Source organism: Anomaloglossus baeobatrachus, chromosome 8, assembly GCF_048569485.1.
Source record: "Anomaloglossus baeobatrachus isolate aAnoBae1 chromosome 8, aAnoBae1.hap1, whole genome shotgun sequence".
Classification (NCBI taxonomy): Eukaryota; Metazoa; Chordata; class Amphibia; order Anura; family Aromobatidae; genus Anomaloglossus; species Anomaloglossus baeobatrachus.
This window is the reverse complement of record NC_134360.1, coordinates 223,542,809-223,564,370: the sequence shown is the minus strand read 5'-3', so window position 1 is coordinate 223,564,370 and position 21,562 is coordinate 223,542,809.

Below are 21,562 nucleotides of genomic sequence, written 5' to 3'. Positions count from 1 at the left end.
GCGCCGCAAGTGAGGTGCTGAACCAGGCCGCAGCCCCGTCAGGTGCGGCCCGCCAAGCCCAGATCGCTGCAGCGACGCCCAGCCCAGCCTGCAAAGACCCCATCGCAGCTGCGACGCCGATCCAAGCTGCGCCAGAAACGCCCATCCAGGCCGCCGCCATGCCAGGCGCGGCCCGCCAAGACCAGGCCGCCGCCATACCAGGCGCGGCCCGCCAAGATAAGATTGCATCACCATTTACCCCGGCCTGCAAGGCCAGAGCAGACACCGCTCCCCAGTCCAAAGAGGTCCCTGCTGGAAAGCCCACGCTGGGGGAGGACCCCGCATACTGGCAGCTGAAGGCTGACATGGAGGCCAAGTTTCCACAATGGTTGGTGGACCAGTACATACTCCCTCCGCATACCCCCAAGACGACTCCTGCAGCAATCATGCCAAAAAGATCCCTGCCTGGGCCTGCTGAAGAAAGTCCATCCCCAGCACTGCCACCAAAGGAGTGCTCCGAAGAACTAAGGGGGAGGGGAGGCCAGGAAGCTGAGGAGCTGACTCAGGAGCCACCAGCAGTGGATCCATGCCCAGAGCCGGAGATGTTGCCATATTCTCGCTGGGATGAAGAGGAAGATTTATCCAGCAACCTCACCTGGGAGCCTGCCAGCAGTGAAGCAGCCACCCAGCAGAATCAAGCCCGCAAGACACGGCGCCGTAGCCGAAACCAGTTGTCACCTGCTCCGCCATCCCCAGAGCAAAGAGATGACATAACGGCCAGAGACCTAGAAGAAAAACGGTTCCTGAGAAGAGCCAAAGCACAGGTCAGAGGACCCCTTTGTAGAGGAATTGTGGAAGACTTTAGCCTGAAGTCAGGATACGGGTTCATCGTTGCACCTGGTATCAAAGAAGGCATTTTTGTCAATAGGAGAGACGTCAGAGCTAATTTGCCCAGAGGACATCCTGGAAGGAACCTGAGAATGGGAGACACAGTGCAGTTTACCATGCATCAAGGCGAAAGAGGCTGGTACGCGCTAGATGTAGCACCATGTCCTAAAGAAGAAGAAAGGAAAGACAGCGATAAAGAAAGAAAAGACAAAGAACCTACTGACGAGACTACCACAGATGAAGAAAGAGGTCAAGGAAGCAACAGGTGCCGCAGCCCTACAGGCCCAAGCCCTGGTGAGGAGGAGTCTGCATAAGTTCAAGTAAAGCAAGTTACCAATTTGAAAAGTTTGTTTTTGCAACGTTTTACAAGTTTAAGAATGTGCCCACATAAACTGATGTGAGAAATGAACCTTAAGGCTATGAACTGGCTATAGCCACAAACTCTCGCAGTGTAAATAGTTACACCAGAGGGCACCACCACCACCAGAGTCAGCCTGTTTAGGGGCTTGGCTCGTCTGCAACCAGGGGGCCCGTCCGTATATAGGGCCTTGGCTTACCTGCGACCAGAGAGCATGCCTGTTTATGGGGCCTGGCTCTCCACCACAAAGAGGGTACCTGGTCAGCACCAACTGTGGAGGCCGCCTCTGGATCCTGCCAGAAGTGGCTGAAGGCGCGGATCCACCAGGCCAGGTATACCCTGAAGACCACCAGACCATGAAAGCCGCCTCTACATCCTGCCAGAAGTGGCTGAAGGCGCGGCCAACGTGAGAGGGTTTTGGGTGGGTTAACGGACTTGTGGGTGGAGGGTGGTGATGTATGGTACCTGGTGCTTTTAAAAATGTTTTACATGTTTTAATGTTTTATGCATTTTAAAATGTTGTCTTGCAGCCCGAGGACGTGCTGGTGATAACTAAGGGGGAATGTGGCGCCCCTGACCTGGTCAGGCACCACTGAGTACTGCACCCATGCTGGGGACAGTACAATACAGGTAATCCAGAAGGCTGACCGAGGTGTGACTACACAGGCGCATAGTGATCAGGTCTCACACATGTACCTATGAGAGGACCCCTGGGGATCCCAGGAGGGGGAAAAGCCTTCACCTTCACTGGAATAGTGGAGGGGGCCAAAAGCCTCCATCTCCTCTCAAGGGGTGTGGTAAGAGAATCTGGTTGCTAGGTGGCGTAGGCAGGCACAAAAGGGAAAAGAGAAGGAGGAGTAAACAGTCTGCAGCAGAGTGTGGAGGAGTGAGGAGCAGAAAAGTGAAGCTCTGACAGGAGCAGCAGTGAAGGTCCCAGATGTGAGCCGGTTCAGAGCAGAGTCCAGGGAGCTCCGAGGAGAGCTGACCCCTTCCCCTGGGCTGCTGGAGTCTGACAGCGTCCGCGCAGTGGCTACCGACGGGGGAGAACGGTCACCTAGGAGTGCTATCCGAAACCCATCTCCAGCTAGAGAGAGAGCACAGAGTGGGAAGTAAGGAGACTGCTAGGGAGAACCAGGCCCAAACGGGCGGCAGATCCCGGAGCGGGGATAGATCCACCTTTCCCTGCTAAACCTGCCGGTGTGGGGCCCTCAAAGCCCACACCACAACACCTAAAAGCCGCAGCCACGTAGCCACAGTTAGGGCCCACAGTTCACAGGAGGCAAGCAGCTGGAGTGATCTGGCCCAGGCAACAAGCAAACGGCAAACGAAGGGGAGAGAGGCTTCAGCAACTTCCCTGGGTGACCCCCATAGGGACTAAAAGTCGGGGTTACCCCAAACCACCAAGGGCTAAGGAAGGCGAGTTGGTAGTCACCATCAGAAGTCAGCCTGAAGGATACCTGGTTCCAGCCTGGTTCATCCCAGCTACGCCCGGGTTACTCACCCTGCCACCTGAAGTGAGTAAAACCCCTGAAAGACATCCTGCGTGTGTGGAGTTATTCTGCGCCTTGTGGTTCTACACATCTACACAGGGCCCTGGGGCTTGCCTCACTCTCAGGAGGCTATTCCAACTAACTGCACTTACCATCAGCCCCAGGCGTCCCTCAACCTGCAGTGGCGGTCCCCACTGACCGCAATACTGAGAGTGGCGTCACGACAAATAGAAGATTTCCTACCAGTGACAAGATCCAGCCGAGTGGAGTCCCTGAAGGTAATGCACCGACACAACACCTGTGGGGCTTCACATTCCTGCACAGGGGCCCGTATATTGTTCTGCACAGGGGCCCATATATTGTTCCTGCACAGGGGCCCATATATTGTTCTTGCACAGGGGCCCATATATTGTTCCTGCACAGGGGCCCATATATTGTTCTTGCACAGGTGCCCGTATATTGTTCTTGCACAGGGGCCCATTTATTGTTCCTGCACAGGGGCCCATATATTGTTCTTGCACAGGGTCCATATATTGTTCCTGCACAGGGTCCATATATTGTACCTGCACAGGGGCCCATATATTGTTCTTGCACAGGAGCCCATATATTGTTCCTGCACAGGGTCCATATATTGTTCCTGCACAGGGTCCATATATTGTTCCTGTACAGGGTCCATATATTGTTCTTGCACAGGTGCCCATATATTGTTCTTGCACAGGGGCCCATATATTGTTCCTGCACAGGGTCCATATATTGTACCTGCACAGGGGCCCATATATTGTTCCTGCACAGGGGCCTATATATTGTTTCTGCACAGGGGCCCATATATTGTTCTGCACAGGGATCCATATATTGTTCTGCACAGGGGCCCATATATTGTTCCTGCACAGGGGCCCATATATTGTTCCTGCACAGGGGCCCATATATTCTGCACAGGGGCCCATATATTGTTCCTGCACAGGGGCCCATATATTGTTCCTGCACAGGGGCCCAGATATTGTTCCTGCACAGGGGTCCATATATTGTTCCTGCACAGTACCCATATATTGTTCTTGCACAGGGATCCATATATTGTTCTGCACAGGGTCCATATATTGTTCTTGCACAGGGGCCCATATATTGTTCTTGCACAGGGGCCCATATATTGTTCTGCACAGGTGCCCATATATTGTTATTTCACAGGGGCCCATATATTGTACCTGCACAGGGGCCCATATATTGTACCTGCACAGGGACCCATATATTGTTCCTGCACAGGGGCCCATATATTGTTCTGCACAGGTGCCTATATATTGTTCTTTCACAGGTGCCCGTATATTGTTCCTGCACAGGGGCCCGTATATTGCTCTTTCAGATGTGCCCATATATTGTTCCTGCACAGGAGCCCGTATATTGTTCCTTCACAGGGGCCCGTATATTGTTCTTGCACAGGGGCCCATATATTGTTCCTGCACAGGGGCCCGTATATTGTTCCTGCACAGGGGCCCATATATTGTTCCTGCACAGGGGCCCATATATTGTTCCTGCACAGGGCCCATATATTGTTCCTGCACAGGGGCCCATATATTGTTCTGCACAGGGGCCCATATATTGTTCTGCACAGGGGCCCATATATTGTTCTGCACAGGTGCCTATATATTGTTCTTTCACAGGTGCCTGTATATTGTTCCTGCCCAGGGGCCCGTATATTGCTCTTTCAGATGTGCCCATATATTGTTCCTGCACAGGAGCCCGTATATTGTTCCTTCACAGGGGCCCGTATATTGTTCTTGCACAGGGGCCCATATATTGTTCCTGCACAGGGGCCCGTATATTGTTCCTGCACAGGGGCCCATATATTGTTCCTGCACAGGGGCCCATATATTGTTCCTGCACAGGGGCCCATATATTGTTCCTGCACAGGGGCCCATATATTGTTCTGCACAGGGGCCCATATATTGTTCTTGCACAGGGGCCCATATATTGTTCTGCACAGGGGCCCATATATTGTTCCTGCACAGGGGCCCATATATTGTTCTGCACAGGGGCCCATATATTGTTCCTTCACAGGGGCCCATATATTGTTCTGCACAGGGGCCCATATATTGTTCCTGCACAGGGGCCCATATATTGTTCCTGCACAGGGGCCCGTATATTCTGCACAGGGGCCCATATATTGTTCCTGCACAGGGGCCCATATATTGTTCCTGCACAGAGGCCCAGATATTGTTCCTGCACAGGTGCCCATATATTGTTCCTGCACAGGGATCCATATATTGTTCTGCACAGGGTCCATATATTGTTCTTGCACAGGGGCCCATATATTGCTCTTGCACAGGGGCCCATATATTGTTCCTGCACAGGGATCCATATATTGTTCTGCACAGGGTCCATATATTGTTCTTGCACAGGGGCCCATATATTGTTCTTGCACAGGGGCCCATATATTGCTCTTGCACAGGGGCCCATATATTGCTCTTGCACAGGGATCCATATATTGTTCTGCACAGGGTCCATATATTGTTCTTGCACAGGGGCCCATATATTGTTCTTGCACAGGGGCCCATATATTGTTCTGCACAGGTGCCCATATATTGTTCTTTCACAGGGGCCCATATATTGTACCTGCACAGGGACCCATATATTGTTCCTGCACAGGGGCCCATATATTGTTCTGCACAGGTGCCAATATATTGTTCCTGCACAGGGGCCCGTATATTGCTCTTTCAGATGTGCCCATATATTGTTCCTGCACAGGAGCCCGTATATTGTTCCTTCACAGGGGCCTGTATATTGTTCTTGCACAGGGGCCCATATATTGTTCCTGCACAGGGGCCCATATATTGTTCCTGCACAGGGGCCCAGATATTGTTCCTGAACAGGGGTCCATATATTGTTCCTGCACAGTGCCCATATATTGTTCCTGCACAGGGATCCATATATTGTTCTGCACAGGGGCCCAGATATTGTTCCTGCACAGGGGCCCATATATTGTTCCTGCACAGGGGCCCATATATTGTTCCTGCACAGGGATCCATATATTGTTCTTGCACAGGGGTCCATATAGTGTTCTTGCACAGGGGTCCATATATTGTTCTTGCACAGGGGCCCATATATCGTTCTTGCACAGGGGCCCATATATTGTTCTGCACAGGTGCCCATATATTGTTATTTCACAGGGGCCCATATATTGTTCCTGCACAGGGGCCCATATATTGTTCCTGCACAGGGGCCCATATATTGTTCCTGCACAGGGGCCTATATATTGTTCTTTCACAGGTGCCCGTATATTGTTCCTGCCCAGGGGCCCGTATATTGCTCTTTCAGATGTGCCCATATATTGTTCCTGCACAGGAGCCCGTATATTGTTCCTTCACAGGGGCCCGTATATTGTTCTTGCACAGGGGCCCATATATTGTTCTTGCACAGGAGCCCATATATTGTTCCTGCACAGGGGCCCATATATTGTTCCTGCACAGGGGCCCATATATTGTTCCTGCACAGGGGCCCATATATTGTTCCTGCACAGGGGCCCATATATTGTTCTGCACAGGGGCCCATATATTGTTCCTGCACAGGGGCCCATATATTGTTCTGCACAGGGGCCCATATATTGTTCTGCACAGGGGCCCATATATTGTTCCTGCACAGGGGCCCATATATTGTTCCTGCACAGGGGCCCATATATTGTTCCTGCACAGGGGCCCATATATTGTTCCTGCACAGGGGCCCATATATTCTGCACAGGGGCCCATATATTGTTCCTGCACAGGGGCCCATATATTGTTCCTGCACAGTGCCCATATATTGTTCCTGCACAGGGGCCCATATATTGTTCTTGCACAGGGGCCCATATATTGTTCTGCACAGCGCCCATATATTGTTCTTGCACAGGGGCCCATATATTGTTCTTGCACAGGGGCCCATATATTGTTCTGCACAGGTGCCCATATATTGTTCTTTCACAGGGGCCCATATATTGTACCTGCACAGGGACCCATATATTGTTCCTGCACAGGGACCCATATATTGTTCCTGCACAGGGGCCCGTATATTGCTCTTTCAGATGTGCCCATATATTGTTCCTGCACAGGAGACCGTATATTGTTCCTTCACAGGGGCCCGTATATTGTTCTTGCACAGGGGCCCATATATTGTTCCTGCACAGGGGCCCATATATTGTTCCTGCACAGGGGCCCATATATTGTTCCTGCACAGGGGCCATATATTGTTCCTGCACAGCGCCCATATATTGTTCCTGGACAGGGGCCCATATATTGTTCCTGCACAGCGCCCATATATTGTTCTGCACAGGGGCCCATATATTGTTCTTGCACAGGGGCCCATATATTGTTCCTGCACAGCGCCCATATATTGTTCTGCACAGGGGCCCATATATTGTTCTTGCACAGGGGCCCATATATTGTTCCTGCACAGGGGCCCATATATTGTTCCTGCACAGGGACCCATATATTGTTCTTGCACAGGGGCCCATATATTTTTCCTGCACAGGGGCCCAGATATTGTTCTTGCACAGGGGCCCATATATTGTTCTTGCACAGGAGCCCATATATTGTTCCTGCACAGGGGCCCAGTTATTGTTCTTGCACAGAGGCCCATATATTGTTCCTGCACAGCGCCCATATATTGTTCCTGCACAGCGCCCATATATTTTTCCTGCACAGGGGCCCATATATTGTTCCTGCACAGGGCCCATATATTTTTCCTGCACAGGGGCCCAGATATTGTTCTTGCACAGGGGCCCATATATATTGTTCCTGCACACGGCCCCATATATTGTTCCTGCACAGGGGCCCATATATTGTTCTTGCACAGGAGCCCATATATTTTTCTTGCATAGGGGCCCATATATTTTTCTTGCACAGGGGCCCAGATATTGTTCTTGCACAGGGGCCCATATATTGTTCCTGCACAGGGGCCCATATATTGTTCCTGCACAGGGGCCCATATATTGTTCCTGCACAGGGGCCCATATTTTGTTCCTGCACAGGGGCCCGTATATTGCTCTTTCAGATGTGCCCATATATTGTTCTTGCACAGGGGCCCATATATTGTTCTTGCACAAGGCCCTTATATTGTTCTCCTCAGGGCCCATATATTGTTCTGCACAGGGCCCATATATTGTTCCTGCACAGGGGCCATATATTGTTCCTGCACAGTGCCCATATATTGTTCTTGCACCGGGGTCCATATATTGTTCTGCACAGGGGCCCATATATTGTTCTGCACAGGGGTCTATATATTGTTCTTGCACAGGGGCCCATATGTTGTTCCTGCACAGGGGCCCTTATATTGTTCCTGCACAGGGGCCCATATATTGTTCCTGCACAGGGGCCCATATATTGTTCCTGCACAGGGGTCCATATATTGTTCCTGCACAGGGGCCATATATTGTTCCTGCACAGGGGCCCATATATTGTTCTTGCACCGGGCTCCATATATTGTTCTGCACAGGGCCCATATATTGTTCTGAACAGGGGCCATATATTGTTCCTGCACAGGGGTCCATATATTGTTCTTGCACAGGGGCCCATATATTGTTCTTGCACAGGGGCCATATATTGTTCTTGCACAGGGGTCCATATATTGCTCTTGCACAGGGGCCATATATTGTTCTGCACAGGGCCCATATATTGTTCTGCACAGGGGCCATATATTGTTCCTGCACAGGGGCCCATATATTGTTCTTGCACCGGGGTCCATATATTGTTCTGCACAGGGCCCATATATTGTTCTGCACAGGGGCCATATATTGTTCCTGCACAGGGGCCCAGATATTGTTCCTGCACAGGGGTCCATATATTGTTCCTGCACAGGGCCCATATATTGTTCCTGCACAGGGGTCCATATATTGTTCTTGCACAGGGGCCATATATTGTTCTTGCACAGGGGCCCATATATTGTTCCTGCACAGGGGTCCATATATTGTTCTGCACAGGGGCCCATATATTGTTCCTGCACAGGGGCCCATATATTGTTCCTGCACAGGGGCCCATATATTGTTCCTGCACAGGGGTCCATATATTGTTCCTGCACAGGGGTCCATATATTGTACCTGCACAGGGGGTCCATATATTGTTCCTGCACAGGGGCCCGTATATTGTTCTGCACAGGGGCCCATATATTGTTCTTGCACAGGGGCCCATATATTGTTCCTGCACAGGGGCCCATATATTGTTCCTGCACAGGGGTCCATATATTGTTCCTGCACAGGTGCCCGTATATTGTTCTGCACAGGGGTCCATATATTGTTCCTGCACAGGGGCCCATATATTGTTCCTGCACAGGGGACCATATATCGTTCTTTCACATGGGCCCATATATTGTACCTGCACAGGGGCCCATATATTGTTCTTTCACAGGTGCCCGTATATTGTTCCTGCACAGGGGCCCGTATATTGCTTTTTCAGATGTGCCCATATATTGTTCCTGCACAGGAGCCCGTACATTGTTCCTGCACAGGGGCCGGTATTTTGTTCTTGCACAGGGCCCGCACATTGTTCCTGCACAGGGGTCCATATATTGTTCTGCACAGGGGCCCGTATTTTGTTCTTGCACAGGGCCCGTACATTGTTCCTGCACAGGGGTCCATATATTGTTCTGCACAGGGGCCCATATATTGTTCTTGCACCGGGGTCCATATATTGTTCTGCACAGGGCCCATATATTGTTCTGCACAGGGGCCCATATATTGTTCTTGCACAGGGGCCCATATATTGTTCTTGCACAGGGGCCCATATATTGTTCTTGCACAGGGGCCCATATATTGTTCCTGCACAGGGGCCCATATATTGTTCTTGCACAGGGGCCCATATATTGTTCTTGCACAGGGGCCCATATATTGTTCTTGCACAGGGGCCCATATATTGTTCCTGCACAGGGGCCCATATATTGTTCCTGCACAGGGGCCCATATATTGTTCTTGCACAGGGGCCCATATATTGTTCTTGCACAGGGGCCCATATATTGTTCCTGCACAGGGGCCCATATATTGTTCTTGCACAGGGGCCCATATATTGTTCTTGCACAGGGACCATATATTGTTCTTGCACAGGGGCCCATATATTGTTCTTGCACAGGGACCATATATTGTTCTTGCACAGGGGCCCATATATTGTTCCTGCACAGGGGCCCATATATTGTTCTTGCACAGGGGCCCATATATTGTTCTTGCACAGGGGCCCATATATTGTTCTGCACAGGGGCCCATATATTGTTCTGCACAGGGGCCCATATATTGTTCTGCACAGGGGCCCATATATTGTTCTTTCACACGTGCTCATATACTGTCTGTACACAGAGGCCCGTACATTGTTTTCAAACAGGGGCCCATATATTGTTCCTGCACAGGGGCCATATATTGTTCCTGCACAGGGGCCCATATATTGTTCCTGCACAGGGGCCCATATATTGTTCCTGCACAGGGGTCCATATATTGTTCCTGCACAGGGGCCCATATATTGTTCCTGCACAGGGGTCCATATATTGTACCTGCACAGGGGGTCCATATATTGTTCCTGCACAGGGGCCCGTATATTGTTCTGCACAGGGGCCCATATATTGTTCTTGCACAGGGGCCCATATATTGTTCCTGCACAGGGGCCCATATATTGTTCCTGCACAGGGGCCCATATATTGTTCCTGCACAGGGGCCCATATATTGTTCCTGCACAGGGGTCCATATATTGTTCCTGCACAGGGGCCCATATATTGTTCCTGCACAGGGGTCCATATATTGTACCTGCACAGGGGGTCCATATATTGTTCCTGCACAGGGGCCCGTATATTGTTCTGCACAGGGACCCATATATTGTTCTTGCACAGGGGCCCATATATTGTTCCTGCACAGGGGCCCATATATTGTTCCTGCACAGGGGTCCATATATTGTTCCTGCACAGGGGCCCATATATTGTTCCTGCACAGGGGCCCATATATTGTTCTTGCACAGGTGCCCGTATATTGTTCTGCACAGGGGTCCATATATTGTTCCTGCACAGGGGCCCATATATTGTTCTTTCACAGGTGCCCGTATATTGTTCCTGCACAGGGGCCCGTATATTGCTCTTTCAGATGTGCCCATATATTGTTCCTGCACAGGAGCCCGTACATTGTTCCTGCACAGGGGCCCGTATTTTGTTCTTGCACAGTGCCCGTACATTGTTCCTGCACAGGGGTCCATATATTGTTCTGCACAGGGGCCCGTATTTTGTTCTTGCACAGGGCCCGTACATTGTTCCTGCACAGGGGTCCATATATTGTTCTGCACAGGGGCCCATATATTGTTCTTGCACCGGGGTCCATATATTGTTCTGCACAGAGCCCATATATTGTTCTGCACAGGGGCCCATATATTGTTCTTGCACAGGGGCCCATATATTGTTCTTGCACAGGGGCCCATATATTGTTCTTGCACAGGGGCCCATATATTGTTCCTGTACAGGGTCCATATATTGTTCTTGCACAGGGGCCCATATATTGTTCTTGCACAGGGGCCCATATATTGTTCTTGCACAGGGACCATATATTGTTCTTGCACAGGGGCCCATATATTGTTCTTGCACAGGGGCCCATATATTGTTCTTGCACAGGGACCATATATTGTTCTTGCACAGGGGCCCATATATTGTTCTTGCACAGGGGCCCATATGTTGTTCTTGCACAGGGGCCCATATATTGTTCTTGCACAGGGGCCCATATATTGTTCTGCACAGGGGCCCATATATTGTTCTGCACAGGGGCCCATATATTGTTCTGCACAGGGGCCCATATATTGTTCTTTCACACGTGCTCATATACTGTCTGTACACAGAGGCCCGTACATTGTTTTCAAACAGGGCCCATATATTGTTCTTGCACAGGGGCCATATATTGTTCCTGTACAGCGCCCATATATTGTTCCTGCACAGGGGCCCATATATTGTTCTTGCACAGGGGCCCATATAATCTTCCTGTACAGGGGCCATATATTGTTCCTGCACAGGGGCCATATATTGTTCCTGCACAGGGGCCATATATTGTTCCTGCACAGGGGCCTGTATATTGTTCCTGCACAGGGGCCTGTATATTGTTCCTGCACAGGGGCCTGTATATTGTTCCTGCACAGGGGCCCATATATTGTTCCTGCACAGGGGCCATATATTGTTCCTGCACAGGGGCCTGTATATTGTTCCTGCACAGGGGCCCATATATTGTTCCTGCACAGGGGCCTGTATATTGTTCCTGCACAGGGGCCTGTATATTGTTCCTGCACAGGGGCCATATATTGTTCCTGCACAGGGGCCCATATATTGTTCTTGCACAGGGGCCTGTATATTGTTCCTGCACAGGGGCCATATATTGTTCCTGCACAGGGGCCTGTATATTGTTCTGCACAGGGGCCATATATTGTTCTTGCACAGGGGCCTGTATATTGTTCCTGCACAGGGGCCTGTATATTGTTCCTGCACAGGGGCCATATATTGTTCCTGCACAGGGGCCCATATATTGTTCTTGCACAGGGGCCCATATATTGTTCTTGCACAGGGGCCCATATATTGTTCCTGCACAGGGGCCCATATATTGTTCCTGCACAGGGGCCCATATATTGTTCTTGCACAGGGGCCCATATATTGTTCCTGCACAGGGGCCCAAATATTGTTCCTGCACAGGGGCCCGTACATTGTTCCTGCACAGGGGCCATATATTGTTCCTGCACAGGGGCCCGTACATTGTTCCTGCACAGGGGCCCATATATTGTTCCTGCACAGGGGCCCGTACATTGTTCCTGCACAGGGGCCATATATTGTTCCTGCACAGGGGCCCATATATTGTTCCTGCACAGGGGCCCGTACATTGTTCCTGCACAGGGGCCATATATTGTTCCTGCACAGGAGCCTGTATATTGTTCCTGCACAGGGGCCCATATATTGTTCCTGCACAGGAGCCTGTATATTGTTCCTGCACAGGGGCCCATATATTGTTCCTGCACAGGAGCCTGTATATTGTTCCTGCACAGGGCCCGTACATTGTTCCTGCACAGGGGCCATATATTGTTCCTGCACAGGAGCCTGTATATTGTTCCTGCACAGGGGCCTGTATATTGTTCCTGCACAGGGGCCCGTACATTGTTCCTGCACAGGGGCCCATATATTGTTTCCGCTGTCTGTGTCCGTCAGTGATGTTAAGGCTCTAAACAAGTTACAAAATCTCCTTTGCGGCATCATCCGGGGAAGGATCCGATCTGACGGCAGAAAACGTCTTCATAAGCCTTGAAGATTTTCCCTTTTCCCCCCTGATATTGTGATTGACAACCTCCGCGGCGTCTGTCGTCCCATAAATCACAGCCTTAATGCTCGGCCCAACGTGGCTTTTGTTTGGATGAAATTGCCTGTACCGGGATTTTCTTCTTCATCAATGTCAGGAGCGCGGTGATTAATAACTTCTCCTGAAATGCAAAGTGGTTTTCACGCACAATTATAATAATTCATTTCTGGAAGGATCATGTGTCGCCATGAAAATAATTTATATCCCTTGTTTACTTGAGGTTCCCTGGTTGTCAGCGCCAAAGTGCCGGCCTCAGCTATTTTTCTTGTGCCAACAAGGTCTTGCCTTACCGCTGCCGTCGCCCCCGGAGCAGCGCTCCCTGGATCTAAAAATGAAGAATTACCGGTAAATATCAGACCTCGGTCTATCGCTTTGTGCCGAAATGTTTTTGGCGACTTTTTTTTAGTTCTAGATCAATCTGGCTGACAACTTTCCATTGTAGCTCCACATTGATTGTCACAGGCTTCTGAGTAGTAATTGATTTCCAAAACGGAAAATACCCAAACTTTATTCTCCGATACAGGACCAGCTCCACTGAAAATGGATACAAAGACTTCATGTGCAAATGTTTTCATCTTTTATTGGGACTCTTTCTCCCACTTTTGTAAAAATGTTTCATTGTGTTCCATTCACCTCCAGCCGCCACCTGCTTGGAAGCCGCCTGAGGATAGGGCCTGCAGGACCAACACACATTTAGCATCGATCCCTTTGCAGCCCTAGACCGTCACAAATTATAAAACTAATCCCCTGACTGTAGACCACCAAGAAAAGTGGCAACTTTTCCCTTTGTCCTTTGGGTTTTTGCCCCATTTTCTATAAAAACATCCCTATACATTTTTTTTCCCGACATTGGCAATATGTACTATGGTTTTTTTTTTTTGCTTTTCATTTAAGAGAAGGAGAAAATTAAGGGGCTAAAATGCATATTTACTGGTGAGAAATCCTAATATCACAGATCTCGGAGTGATTGAAGGAATCGCCTTCCTGAATGACATGTTTTATCCCATAAGCCACCTAATAATCTCCATCAGAAGTGATGATTTGTATATTGCAGCCGCTCCTTCCTCAGATGTATAATGTTAGTGCTGACTTCACAAACGCAGAACTCCTCCATATTGGAGAGAAGGACGCAGGACGGGCGGGTAATGACTGGAACAGATTGTAATGGACCCGTCTAACCAAGGCTGGAATCAAAATTACAGAGACAGCAGAAACAAGTTATGCTGAAAAACAGAATCATCTTTTTTCTTTCTTTTCCGTCATATATTTAATTATACTAAATATTAAGTCCTTTATTGTGTGTTCTGTCTGTGGCAGGCAGGGGGCGCTGTTGTCCTGTGCAATCTACTGTCTGTTATATTATACAGTATATCACTTCATATTCTGCCTGTGTATAATGCTCCACATTATAAAACGCCTGTGCGAGAAAATCTCACTCTATCTATCTATATATTATCTATCTATTCATCTATCTATTATCTATTATTTATCTATTATCTATGTATCTATTATCTATCTATCTATTATCTATCTATCATCTATCTATCTATCTATCTATCCCTCTATCTATCCCTCTATCTATCTATATATTATCTATTTATCTATCTATCTATTATCTATTATCTATTTATCTATTATCTATGTATCTATTATCTATCTATTATCTATCTATCATCTATTTATCTATTATCTATCTATTATCTATCTATCTATATATTATCTATTTATCTATCTATTATCTATCTATCTATATATTATCTATTTATCTATCTATTATCTATTATCTATATATTATCTATCTATTATCTATCTATTATCTAACAATCTATTATCTATCTATTATCTATCTATCATCTATCTATTCATCTATCTATTATCTATCTATTATCTATCATCTATTATCTATTATCTATTTATCTATTATCTATCTATCTTTCTATCTATTATCTATCTATTATCTATCTATTATCGATTATCTATCTATTATCTATTACCTATCTATCTATATATCTATCCATTTTTCCTTTCACCAACCTTTCTGGTTTTGTCTGCTTGCTCTTTTACAGACAGGAGAGTAAAGGGGGCTTTACACGCAACGAGATGTCGTTGGGGTCACGGAATTCGTGACGCACATCCGGCCTCGTTAGCGACGTCGTTGCGTGTGAAATGTACGAACGACCGCGAACAATCAAAAATACTCACCTTATCGTTGACACGTCGTTCAAATCCCAAATATTGTTGATGGTGCTGGATGCAGGTTATTTGTCGTTCCTGAGGCAGCACACATCGCTACGTGTGACACCCCAGGAACGACGAACAACACTGTACCTGCGTCCTTTGGCAACGATTTGGGCGTGACTTTCCTGCGGCTGCTCTCCGCCCCTCCGCTTCTATTGGACGCCTGCCGTGTGACATTGTTGTGACGCCGCACGAACCGCCCCCTTAGAAAAGAGGCAGTTCGCCGGCCACAGCGACGTCGCTAGGCAGGTAAGTATAGTGTGACGGGTACTAGCGATATTGTGCACCATGGGTAGCGATTTGCCCATGGCGCACAAATGACGGGGGCGGGTGCTTTCACGAGCGACATCGCTAGTGATGTCGCTGTCTGTAAAGCAGCCTTTAGAGCCAAGAAACAAAAAACACTAAAACCTGGCCACACTTCCAGAACAGAGATAAAGTCCCGCACCCACTTCCTGTATAGGCACAAGGATATGTAGCGCCCCACGGGGCAGGTGTTTTAACCTACTCGTTGCCGAGCCGTGGGTGCAGATCCTCTGCATCGTCATGGGGTGGCCTGGCCCAGTTCCGTTGCCCCGAGGCGTATAGGAAGGAGGGTTGGAGGATGGAGGTAGTAGTCGAAGGTTAAGAAAGTCTTTTAAGGTGATTGTGACGCCACCTGTGGTACGTGGCCAGGGATGGGGCCGTTGCTGCAGGGTCTCTCACTAGGGCAGATGTTAGGTGCTGCTGGGATGGTGTCGCTCTCCACAGGTGGAGCGGGATTACCCCGGGGAGGATGGTGGTAGTCCCAATTGGTGCCGCAGCGCTGGGCGCCGGTAAAGGAGAGGCAGAAACAGGGGCTTCGGTTCCAGGTCTTTTTACTCACAAGTCTTTCAGGCGCTGCCCCAGAGTACTGTTCTCTGCCACGATGGGCTCCAGCCAATCCCGGATCCATTGGCGGTCACCGCCGGTGCCCGTGAAAGTCTTTAGTGAAGTGTCCCTCCGTTGCTATCTCGAACCCAGGCCGAGCCTCATGCTCCAAGCCATGGGCCCATGAAGAGAGAGGAACACTAACTCCAGTTGTCAATGCTAGATGTTATCCCAAGCTGTGCCCAGGAAGGTTCTGCTCTAAGGGGTACTTTGCACACTACGACATCGCAGGTGCGATGTCGGTGGGGTCAAATTGAAAGTGACGCACATCCGGCATCGCAGGTGTCATCGTAGTGTGTAAAGCCTAGATGATACGATTAACGAGCACAAAAGCGTCGTAATCGTATCACCAGTGTAGCGTCGGTGTAATCCATAATTACGCTGACGCGATGGTCCGATGTTGTTCCTCGCTCCAGCAGCAGCACACATCGCTGTGTGTGAAGCCGCAGGAGCGAGGAACAACTCCTACCGGCGTCACCGCGGCTCCCATAGGATATGCGGAAGGGAGAAGGTGGGCGGGATGTTTACATCCCGCTCATCTCCGCCCCTCCGCTCCCATTGGCCGCCTGCCGTGTGACGTCGCAGTGACGCTGTACGACACGCCCCCTTAATAAGGAGGCGGGTCACCGACCAGAGCGACGTCCCAGGACAGGTAAGTCCATGTGAAGCTGCCGTAGCGATAATGTTCGCTACAGCAGCTATCACAAGGATATCGCAGCTGTGACGGGGGCGGGGACTATCGCGCTCGGCATCGCAGCATTGGCTTGCGATGTCGCAGCGTGCAAAGTACCCCTAAGTGTGATGGTTGCACCCACTTCTACCCCATGTGGTGCCTGCCCCCAGTGGTTGTCCTAGCGACCGGGGAAGTCCCATGCTTTGTGATGGCTGGCTACCCTGTCTGCCCTAGCCCAACCCCCTGCGAGTAAACACCTGCTGTTATTTGCGTGTGTTTTGTGAAGGCACTGGCAGGTTAACCCCCTCCTGACCCCGGTATAGATATTACCCCTGAAAAGTGGTGTAATACCCTGTGGCGCCTGAAGCCCAGGGGCGCCACATATCCACCACCCTCACTTCCTGTATAGGAACAAAGATCCACCCCCACTTCCTGTATAGTAACAAAGATCCACCCCCACTTCCTGTATAGGAACAAAGATCCACCCCCACTTCCTGTATAGGAACAAAGATCCACCCCCACTTCCTGTATAAAATCAAACTACCACCACTTTCTATAGAGATCAAAACACCCACCCAATTTCCTTTAGAGAGAAAAATACCCATTCACACTTTCTATAGATAGACAATGACCCTCCCCCACTTCCTGTAGTGAGAACAGCCATCCATATTTCCTTTAGAGACCAACCCCCACTTTTTGCACAGAGACAAATACCAACCTCCACTTCCTGTAAATAGATAAAGACCCGCCTAACTTCCTGTAGAGAGCAGGACCCATCCACAACTTCATGTAGAGACTAAGCACCACTCCCATTTCCTTTAGCGACCTGCCCCCACTTCCTGTAGGGAGACAAAGACCTGCCTCCACTTCCTGTAGACAGCAGGACCCATCAACAACTTCCTATAGAGTATGCCTCGCCCCATTTCCTTTGGCGACATGCCCCCACTTCCTGTAGAGAGATGGCGCCACCCCCATTTCTTTTAGTGACCTGCCCACACTTCCTGTAATCCAGCATGGTATTTCTGCTCATGGCTGGTGTTTCGATGTTGCGATGCTTAGTCCGGCTGCAGATCTTCTGGCCTGAGCTCATTCGTCCCCTCTTAGGCGTACATGTGACTGTGGTGTTTGGGTCACAAAACTTGCGGCCGGACTGGCCACGACAGACAGATGTGTATATCCTGCTGTAGAATGATTTTCTGACCGTGTTGTGTGTGCAGAGGGTTTGAAGCTCTGTGTCTGAATCATCATCGAGTTTTGCCCCTATTTATGTAGTCTTGCCGGATGGTCACTGAAGGCTATCGTGTGCCCCAATATTAGGTGCAGACTTCTCTCTCCTCACATTGTGGCGCCTGTTAGTGGATGATTCAGCCGGGAGGTGCGGGGTGAGCAGCGCTTGTTTGTAGTCTCTTCTTCCACTTAAGATCAAGCTTTTCCCTCTCTAACAAAGAGGAAGACTCAGTTCAGAGCCTTCACCTAACGGGGCCGATAGTCAGAGACCACACTTACCGTCCATGGAGTCCTGATTATTTAGTGCTCACAATGAGGCAGAGTTGTGTGATGTCTGTGCTTCGACTCTACCCAGACCTTTATACTGCCGGTGCGGTCAACTCGGCTCGAACAAAAACGCCTTTATTCCGAAGGCTGAGAGACAGCGAGGACAATGCATGGTATAGAAATCTCACATGCGGCAGGGATCGCTAAAAAACGACATTCTGAAGGAGGGTTTGTGGATTCATCAAAAGGCTTCATGGCTTACAGTGCAATCAATTAGATGCAGCATGGAGGCTGCAAAATCAGCTTCGGGCCGAATTCACATGCAGCATTATTCCCTGCGTGGGGTAACGTAATGCTACAGACCCCACCTAAGGATTTGCATGCAAGATTCGATGGCGGAGGCCTTTCTTAACTTTTCACCTGGCTCTAATGATATGAAGTTAAGTGACACAAGATGACCAGCTTCTTCACATGAATTACCCCCCCCCCCCCAATTTTATGATACTCAGTAGTGAGATGCTTATTTTACATGTGTTCAGGTTTTAGTTGGATAATACAGATGGTAATACGAGTATATCAAGTTTATACTGTAAGACATTGGAGACCTTAGCAAAAGTCACAAAAACCTAAGAAAGACTCTTTAAATAGATTAGATAAAGATATTTAAATGGTGCCTGAACTTTCAGTGGGGACAAGTCTATCTCTCCCTACAGCAAGTGGAGGTGGGTATTTATCTCTCTACAAGAAGTGAGGGTGAGTCCTTTACACTACAGGAATTGAAGATGAGTCCTTGTCTCTACAGGAAGTGAGGGTGAGGCCTTGGCTCTACAGGAAGTAAGGGTGAGTCCTTGTCTCTACAAGAAGTAAGGGTGAGTCCTTGTCTCTACAAGAAGTAAGGGTGAGTCCTTGTCTTTACAAGACGTGAAGGTGAGTCCTTGTCTCTACAAGAAGTAAGGGTGAGTCCTTGTCTCTACAGGAAGTAAGGGTGAGTCCTCGTCTCTACAAGAAGTGAGGGTGAGTTCTTGTCTCTACAGGAAGTGGGGTGAGTCCTTGTCTCTACAGGAAGTGGGGTGAGTCCTTGTCTCTACAGGAAGTGGGGTGAGTCCTTATCTCTACAGGAAGTGAGAGTGTGTCCTTATCTCTACAGGAAGTGGGGTGAGTCCTTGTCTCTACAGGAACTGAGGGTGAGTCCTTGTCTCTACAGGAAGTAAGGGTGAGTTCTTTACACTACAGGAATTGAAGAGGAGTCCTTGTCTCTACAGGAAGTGAGGGTGAGTCCTTGTCTCTGCAGGAAGTGGGGTGAGTCCTTGTCTCTACAGGAACTGAGGGTGAGTCCTTGTCTCTACAGGAAGTAAGGGTGAGTTCTTTACACTACAGGAATTGAAGAGGAGTCCTTGTCTCTACAGGAAGTGAGGGTGTGTCCTTGTCTCTACAGGAAGTGGGGTGAGTCCTTGTCTCTACAGGAACTGAGGGTGAGTCCTTGTCTCTACAGGAAGTAAGGGTGAGTCCTTGTCTCTACAGGAAGTAAGGGTGAGTCCTTGTCTCTACAAGAACTGAGGGTGAGTCCTTGTCTCTACAACAGGAAGGGGGGTGAGTCCCTGTCTCTACAGGAAGTGAGGGTGGGTCTCTGTCTCTAAAGGAAGTAAGGTTGAGTCCTTGTCTCTATAGGAAGTGAGGGTGAGCACATGTCTCTACAGGAAGTGGGGGTGAGACTTTTTCTCTACAGGAAGTAAGGGTGAGTCCTTGCCTTTTGAAGAAGTGGGGGTGAGTCCTTGTCGGTATAGGAAGTAGAGATGTGTCCTTGTCTGTACAGGAAGTAGTGTCAGTTCTCGTCTTTAAAAGATGTGGGGGTTAGTTCTCATCTGTACAGTAATTGGGGGTAAGTCCTTGTGTCTACAGGAAGTGGGGGTGAGTCCTTATCTGTACAGGAAGTAGAGATGCGTCCTTGTCTCTACAGGAAGTTGGGATCAGTTCTTGTTCCTACAGAATGTGGGGGTTAGTTCTTTTCTGTACAGGAAATGGAGGTGTTTGACTATCTAAACTGGCAGTGGATGTGAGACCTTGTCACTACAGGAAGTGAGGGTGAGTCCTTTTCTCTACAGTAAGTAGGGGTGAGTCCGGGCCTCTTAAGGATGTGAGGGTGAGTCATTGTCTGTACAGGAAGTAGATGTGCCTTGTCTCTACAGGAAGTGAGGGTGACTTTTTTCTCTACAGCATGTGGGGGTGAGTCCTTGTCTCTACAGGAAGTGAGGATAAGTCCTAGTCTCTACAGGAAGTGGAGGCGAGTCCTTTTCTCTACAGGAAGTGGAGGTGAGTCCTTTTCTCTACAGGAAGTGGGGGTGAGTCCTAGTCTCTACAACAAGTGGGGGTGAGTCCTAGTCTCTACAGGAAGTGGAGGTGAGTCCTTTTCTCTACAGGAAATGGGGGTGAGTCCTAGTCTCTACAGGAATTGGAGGTGAGTCCTTGTCTCCACAGAAAGTACTGGGAATTAAGGGAAATGAAGCTCCAGCACCTATAGTGTTGGCAGAAAGCAGATAAAGAGATACCACCTACTCAAAAGAGTGAATGCCGAATTAAAGAGAATCAGGTCAGTTCCTTCACACATTAGACTATTGTTTGCACTATAATCAGATTTGATTTATTTTGGGGAAGGAAGGCCATGCGTTTCATCAGGGTTTGTTCAGAAAGTTGGTTGGATAGAGCTAATTTATAGGCATTGATGGTAAGTTTTGGAGTTTATGCGTGGCACGTGCTCTTTAAATACACAGCGTACTCCGGCCGTCTATTGCTCATCTCTTTGACCAGCAATATTAGGTTAATGTCAGGTATTTACTGGCCTACATGCGGCACTAATGTAAGTAATAGCGCAGTAAAAGGTCGAGGCGTATGTGCCTCGTGCCTCCGAGATCCTCGCGTAAATCTAAATGTGCGCCGCGTCGTTAGTGTTTCTCTCCAGTTTCCATCCCAGTCAGTTATTAAGCAAAGGATTTCTATAATTAGTGGTATAAAAGCCCTGATGGACAAGATGCGGAGGTTTATGTAGGGAGACAGCTGATGTATGAGTAAGTACATTATATTTAGAGTCAATGGCCAGCAGAGAATGCATTATGTTTTCCAGGCTAATGAACTGCTTCATTAAGAACGTGTCCCTAATTCTCTTGGCTAGACCGCGCCGTTCTTCTTAATAGCAACATGGCTCGGTGCCCTGCTTTGAGTTAAAGACGCCACTT